Source organism: Microtus oregoni, unplaced genomic scaffold (assembly GCF_018167655.1).
Source record: "Microtus oregoni isolate MIOR12 unplaced genomic scaffold, Mior012 000025F_ref0000491, whole genome shotgun sequence".
Lineage (NCBI taxonomy): Eukaryota > Metazoa > Chordata > Mammalia > Rodentia > Cricetidae > Microtus > Microtus oregoni.
In genome coordinates, this window is record NW_024543084.1 from 12,122,413 (window position 1) to 12,129,954 (window position 7,542).

Here is a 7,542-nt window from a genome sequence, read left to right on the forward strand (position 1 = left end):
GGTAAAACCCCAGGCCTGGTCACATGTGCAGTCAGATTTCCAAATTCTGCTTTGGAGGAGACAGGTGAAATGGAACAAGAACATTTCCCGGGCTCCAATGAATGGTCTTTAACAGAGTCTCAGGATCCTGCTAGCCTGCGCCTGTGTCAGCGCGCCATAAGAGCCTCATGGAGACTCTCACGCAAAGCCGCCATGCTGCCAAGTACTCTTGGACCATGGGTGTCATGTGACCAGATGCTTTGAGCTCCTGCTGCCCTGGCTCCTCTGCCATGATGGATTGTATCAAAATAATGCTTCTCTTTGAAGCTGTTTTTATCAGGGTATTTTATCAGCAGCAGGAAAAGTAACTAAGACTCAGGTACCCAAGATGGAAGCCATAGAGCCTTATGGGAACCCACCCTCAAGAGTGATATTTCCCAATATGAAGTCAGTTCAGGGGGTCTGGAGAAGGTCAGTCACCCAGAGCTAATGGATACGCCATCTTCCCCATGAGACAATAGCAGAACAGAGGTGGAATGGGCTCCATCCTCCTGGGCCATTCGTGGGTGTTCGTGGGTTTTCTAGTCCTCTGACAGCATCTCACTGGGAACCTGTGATCTTGAGAGTCACCTAACCACCCGGGCCTCAGTTCTCCATCTCTTCAAAAGAACAATCATTTTTACACCACATGACCGTGAACACCCAGGAGTGACAATAGACAGAGGAAAACAGCTAAGGAGGTCCAGTGTCATGGGACTCTGGAATCCAGCAACTTGGCTGTAGCTCTCCCCTCCAAGAGCTTGGGCCTCCTGCAGGGAAACTGACTCAAAGTTGTTTCCCACCCAGAGACAGCACACAGGAAGGGTGGGGCTAAGACCAATCCCAGAGACTCCAGGTCTTCACTAACTGGAATGGGCCTATGGCTTTAAGAATTGCAGTCTAACAATGGCAATGGGTTTTTGATCCTACTGCACGTACTGGCTTTGGGGGAGCCTAGGCAGTTTGGATGCTCACCTTACTAGACCTGGATGGAGGTGGGGGTTCCTTGGACTTCCCACAGGACAGGGAACCCTGATTGCTTTTCGGGCTGGGGGGGACTTAATTGGGGGGGGGGGGAATGGGAGGCAGTGGCGGGGAAGAGACAGAAATCTTTAATAAATAAATAAATTAAAAAAATAAAAAAAATAAAAAAAAAAGAATTGCAGTCTAGGGTAGGGAGGTACTTAGTGGTTAAAGGGCTTGCTCAGCAATCAAGAGCACCTCAGTGTTCAGTCCTTGGAACCCACAAAACTCCTGTAGGTATGGCAGCACGCCTATAACATTAGCCTTGAAAGTGGAAGCCCTATCGGCATGCTCTGGATTTAATTGAAAGATTCTGCTTAAAAGGTAGAAGAGAGAGCAAGAAAGATTCCTAATATCAACCTTAGACCTCCATATACATGTACAAACTCACATACGTACACATGCCACACATAAATGCACCGCAATACACACACCACAATACACACACCACAATACACACACCACAATACACACACCACAATACACACACCACAATACACACACCACAATACACACACCACAATACACACACCACAATACACACACCACAATACACACACCACAATACATACACCACAATACACACACCACAATACATACACCACAATACATACACCACAATACACACACCACAATACACACACCACAATACATACACCGCAATACACACCACATGTACACATACCACACATACATACCACAATGCACACATCACATATACACACACCACACTACACACCACATATACACACACCACACTTATACACACACACACACACACACACACACACACACACGAGAAGAAGGAAAAGAAAACAGAAGACCAGGCCTGGATTCCTCCACTGGACTCCGCAACCACCCCCTCCTATGCAAATACCCTGTCATCCTACAGTAGAGGAGCCAAAGACAAGTGACTTCCTCAAAGTGGGAGGAAGAACAAAAGACAGCTTGGGCTCTTCCACAACCCTTCTCCCGCTGCTGTGCTACTGTCCCCTCCCTGGGTGGACTGGCAGACACCTTCCCACTTCTCTCCCTGTGTCCTCCATGGCACGTGCATCAGTTAGCTCAACCGCTGCTCGGAGAAGCCTCCCCATATCTCCACGGCCCAGGACAAAGCTCATCCTCACTCACGTGGTGCTCGGGCTTTTGGCTTTAGTCTAGGCCCAGCCGTGTCGGACAAGGGACCTGTTGACAGGCCATCCGCAAAGTTCCAGGGACTGCCTCCCTCTGCCCCATTGGTCAGTACACACAGACCCTCCTGAGGAAAGGAGGCTGGGAATGTCTGTGCCATGTGCCCAGGAAGAAAAGGAATCGGGGCTGAGGCTGAGGCGATGGCTCAGGGGGTAATGTGCCTGCCATGCAAGCATGAGGAACTGAGTTCAGATCCCCAGACCTACAGCAACATGGTAATCCCTGCATACCTACACCAGATGGGAGGCCAAGACAGGAGAAGCTCTAGAGGCTCTCGGGTCAGCTAGCCTGACCCACAGAGCAGTACACAAAGGCTCTGTCTCAAGGTAGAAGGCAAGGACTTACACTCAGTGTTTTCCTCCTTTAGCAAGCATGTGTCATCCCCTCCATAGGTAGATAGATAGTCAGACAGACAGACAGATGTAAAAGAAGAAAGAAGGACCAGGAGTATGTGGACTAGAGCACGCCCGAGACAGGGTGACTAGAGTCCTCACCACTTCCACTTAGGTATACTCCTCTCCAGGCGATACATCAGTGATAGCAGCACCATGCTGAACCTGGCCCAGGACTGTGAGGCTTCAAGAGCTCCTGCCCCAATGTGGCATGGCTTTGGGGAGCCTGTGAAATCATGTTGGGGTTGAATTTCTCCATGTGGCAAGATCCTGGTCCCTGTATTCAAGGATGCCTTGCTGGGGAAGTCTGGGCAGCTGACATCACTGAGTCCACTTTGAGTTCTTCTCACCGTGAGCTGAATTCATCCAAACACCAGCAATGTTTCCACTCACAAAAGAGGAAAGCAGGCTTCGAGAGGGGATTCCAGGGTTACATAAGGGGCCATGCATACCACAGTCTGCCACCTTCCACATGATGGATCCTACCTTCCACCATTGTGTTCCCAATACGTAACATTAGGGGGACTTGGGGCCCCTCGACAGATCACCTGGCAGCTGAACTGGGAACCCACCTACAACCCCATCTCTTTCAGCCTACCCAAAGTTCCAGGCCTCAAGGGCCCCTGGACTCCTTGATCATTTTTATCTGTGTCCCCTGCCTCTACCCTCTGGCTTCCCTGACTTTATTTGCCACTCTAGACATACCGAGCTCACTTCGGTCTCGGAACCTTTGCTGCATTCGGCTTCAGGCACCTGCGGGACCCCTTCCCACATCCTTTTGGCAACTGCCCTGCCTCCCGTGGTCACTCCTTTGAGCCTGCGCACACTGCGTCTGAGCATTTACACCACTGTTTGTTTTGATTTGATTTGTTTTTACTGCATACCCCTCTTTTAGCATGCTGGTTCCATTTGGATAGAGAGACAGGGATGTCACCCACCCTGGCGATCACCTTGTCCCCAACCCTCGGACAGCAAGGGAGCTGTCACTGGCTGTTGAAGAAAATGCAGAATATCCTTCATGCTCGCCAGGCCTGAGAGTTCGGTTGGACTGCAGGCAGGAGACAGAGGCCAAGCTGCACTTTGGGCTTTGTCAATGTTTGAGAAAGGCGTAGGCACATATTGCCCTGAGCCCTGGGCCTCTGCCCTGCTGTCCAGTCCTTTCTTAAAGGCTCTGAGTCTTGACAGCCTCTTCCCAAAGCAAGTGGCAGGCAGCCTCACCTCCAAGACCTTGCTTCAGCATCATGTGGCTAAGCCCTCATGGCTCAGCCCGGCAACCACTGCAGTGATACTATCCTCTATGAGGAGGGCACGGGCAGGGATTGATAGATCACAGGGTAGGGGCTTCACCGGTGGAGATTTCTGGCCTTTGCCTCCCATCATAGGACAGATGTGGAGGTGCACTTGATGGCTGGGTCAGGAAAGCCCAGAGGCACCCCCACATCTACAGACGCTAACCCTGGGCTGCCAGAAACACAGATGTGGCCTTCTACTGCCCAACTCGGCCAGCCAGTCTTCCCCGTCACCGCAAAGGTGGCAAACAGTGCTGCCCTCACGGCAGAGTCACTGACGGCACTGGGTCCTGTCTCATCCATAGATGGACTGTGGTTCCCTGGTCTTTTCTTCCTGGCACCTGACCACATGATCAGTTTGACCCCTCCTCTCATTTCCAGATGCTTCTGTGAGTGCTGGAAATGGGATATGGAGATGCCAGCTGTCTGTCTTTCTCATCTCAGAGTGAGGCTATGCCTTATCCTGAACCACAGAGCCTCTCAGAGGGAGGTGGGGAGTACAACAGCCCCCCACAGAATGCTGAAGCCTGAGTCTGGAAGCCAAGGAGAAAGCCAGTGCTACTGGGAATCCCAGAGGCAGCACACCCCACTGTTGCTCTTCCATTTCTCAGCAGCATGGCCTCCTCCCTCTTTTCACCCTGAATTCCTATGTTTATTCACATGGGGAAGATGCTGCCCCAGCCAACTGTGACATTTGGGATACTGAGTCACTGTTTCGGTTCAGACCGACATCACACAAAAGATGCAAAACACCAAAAAATATTGTGGATGCTGAGTCTTGCTTATGTGTTCCCTAGAAACAAATTTTAAATTAATGACTAACAAAATAAAAACAAACAGAGCTCGAGGTATCCTCTCCCTCCGAAGGAGCAGGGTGAATGGCTGCACTGTCTGGGGAGTCAGGGCAGAGTGCAGAAGGGAGACAGCTGAGCTGAAGTCCCTGGGACAGGGGTCTCTGCCTGTCTGACCCTTGACAATGCACACACCGGTGGTCCCTGCCATGTCAGGCATCCTCTTCTTCATGGGGTTCAGTGGAGGGGTTTGCACCCTTTCCTCTGTCTAGTGTGTTCCACAACTCCTCAGACCTAGTTTTCATTTTGTTTGAATGTACACCCATGCTCATATGGCTCCAAATGACTCTGATAAGCCTATGGGATGGCACTCTGCCCACTTTCAGGGATAAGTTATTTCTCAGGCCGTGCCTGGTGGGAAGTGAGGGACAGATGGTGCTGGTCTACACTCTCACTGCAGTGCAGCGCCAGCCTGCCTCTGCCTTGGTGCTCCAAATGGAGCCAGTGCTCCTTGTAGAACAGTCTGGGGCAGTGCGCAGCCTGGGCTCAACAGGCTTTCCCTGTATTCCTCTCTCAGGCCCCTCTTCACCCCGCTAGCATCACTATAGCGTGTCCCTCAGCCTGTGGCCTTCTTGTCCTCAATATCTCAGTGCCCACAGGAAACCAGCTGTTCTGCACACACACACACACACATACACTGCACCACCGCATCCATTCCTACCTAGCTTTTGAAGCCGTAACCTGTACCTCTTCCTTTTGCCCATCCCAACAAAATGGTCCTAGTTGAGAACAAACAAAATCCCATGGATTTGGGGCTGGGTTGGATGGCATGCAGGCAGCCTCAGATTTCAGTTTCTTAGGAGGCCTCTAAGGTTTGCAAAATGTGTGTGTTTACAGCTTGATCCCGGTGGCTCAAAGGGCTCCTCGTTAGACTAGAGTTATGACTGCTGCTGACAGAAAGGAGCTGCCTGCAAGAAGGGCACTGCGTGGGCCGGCTCTCTGGGAAGTTTGGCAATGGTGAGCACCTCAGGTCTGCAAAGGTCAATGAACAGTGCTGGAAGAACAACTAGCTTGATTTCAACCAAAGGTCAAGGTCGGCCTTCATTGCAGCGGGCTTGCTTGTTGATCAAAGGTCAACCTATGCCTTGTGTAAGCCTGTATAGCCTGGTCTGAAAATCAAGGTCACTCTGCATGGATGAGCTTATGCAGCACAATGGCTCAGGTCATCCTGAATGGGGGCGCAGGGGCGGTGCAATTCAAAGGTCCATTGGGGACAAACCTGAAGCCACCCCTCTCCATTTTAAGTGCCTGACCCTTGATGCTCCCTCCTGCCTTCCTTCTTTCCTTGAACCTTAGAGTGTCAACTCAGACTCTGGATAGTTCCAAGCACTTTCTTAATAGGTGACATGGTGTCTTAAAGACTGTCCCCATCTGAGTAGAAAAACAGGTGGCTCTGTGGTGGGAGCCCTGCCAAGGGTCTGCGCTGTGGCCTTGGGGCTGAAGACCTATGCCTCCACAAAGAGGTCATCCCCCAGTGGCAGAAGAAAGCTGGGACTGACTCCACCCATGGGAGCAGAGAAAGCTGGAGTCACTGCAATCCATAACTCATAGGCCACTAAATTAACGACCATGGCAGAACAGGGAGAGTGCAGCTGGCTTGCAGAAGCCGCCACCAGTTTGGACAGCACTTGGATTTGTTAAAATATTGAAGCTGTTAGGAAGAAAATGGAAAAAGCCAGGCGAGAGGCTCTTCAGCCCAGCCGCAGGGCACATCAGGGGAGAGCAGGGGCGATCTGCCAGCCTCCCTCACCCAAGATTAATGGCACAAGGTGGGGGTGTTGCAACAGCCCTTACGTTGCCAATGAAATACGAGGTTCTATAGTCTGTAATATTGTGTAAATCCATGGCCTGAAAGGCCTCACGTGTGACTTGGCTTTTACATGTGGCCAGCGGCAGCACCAGACAGAAACACACCAGTCAACCCAAGGGACAGGCTGGCTGCAGCTGGGAGTGGCCACTCCACACTCTACCAGGGCGGATACTGGCTGAGCTGCTGGCTGAAAAGCAGGCGGTGCCTGAGCTCCAGCTGTGTGTGTGGCTCAGAGAAGCCAGTGAGTAGCCCCCTGGGCTGTGGATTTCTCCCAGGAGTGAAGAAAGCTATGAAAACCAAACTCCTAGAAAGGCATGGCAGGGCTGGGAGTGAGCAGCCCTTGTTCTGCTGGCAGGAACAATAAGGCGGATGTTGAAGAGTTTCCTGGAGTGCCCGTAAGTTAGACACCAGTAAGAACTTCAAAGGGGTCTACAGGGAAAGGTTTTGAGACTGGCACGTTTGACTCCAGTACCTGCCTGACTTCCAAGCCCTCAGTGGTGTAGACAGTTCCCATCAAGTCAATAAGTGTGCCGCCTGGGACAGACATCACTCGTTTGATCCCCACCCCTTTTTACGCAGGATAGCCAGGACAGAAAAGCCTCCTGCCCACTGTGGGTTGGCAAGCCATGGTCACTAGAACCGACTTCCTCAAACTTCTCAGCCTCCATGGCAGAAGACAGGGCAATAATGGCAGGATAGGGTGGTCACAGTATCTTCGCAAGTGCTGAAGGGACACACGAGAAGGACAGGAACAAGAGTGGATGTAGGGATCTTGGGGGGCAGAAATCTTCAGAAGGAAGAATGTTGTCTGGGCGTTGGCAGTGGCTCCTTGAAGGCCGTCCTCAAAACCCGTCCTATTCACAGGCGTGAGGGTGTGTCTTGTCAGTTTGATGGGAGTTAGAATCACCATGGGAACAAATCTCAGGGCATGTCCGTAAGGGATCACCTAGATTGGGCTGAGAGAGAAG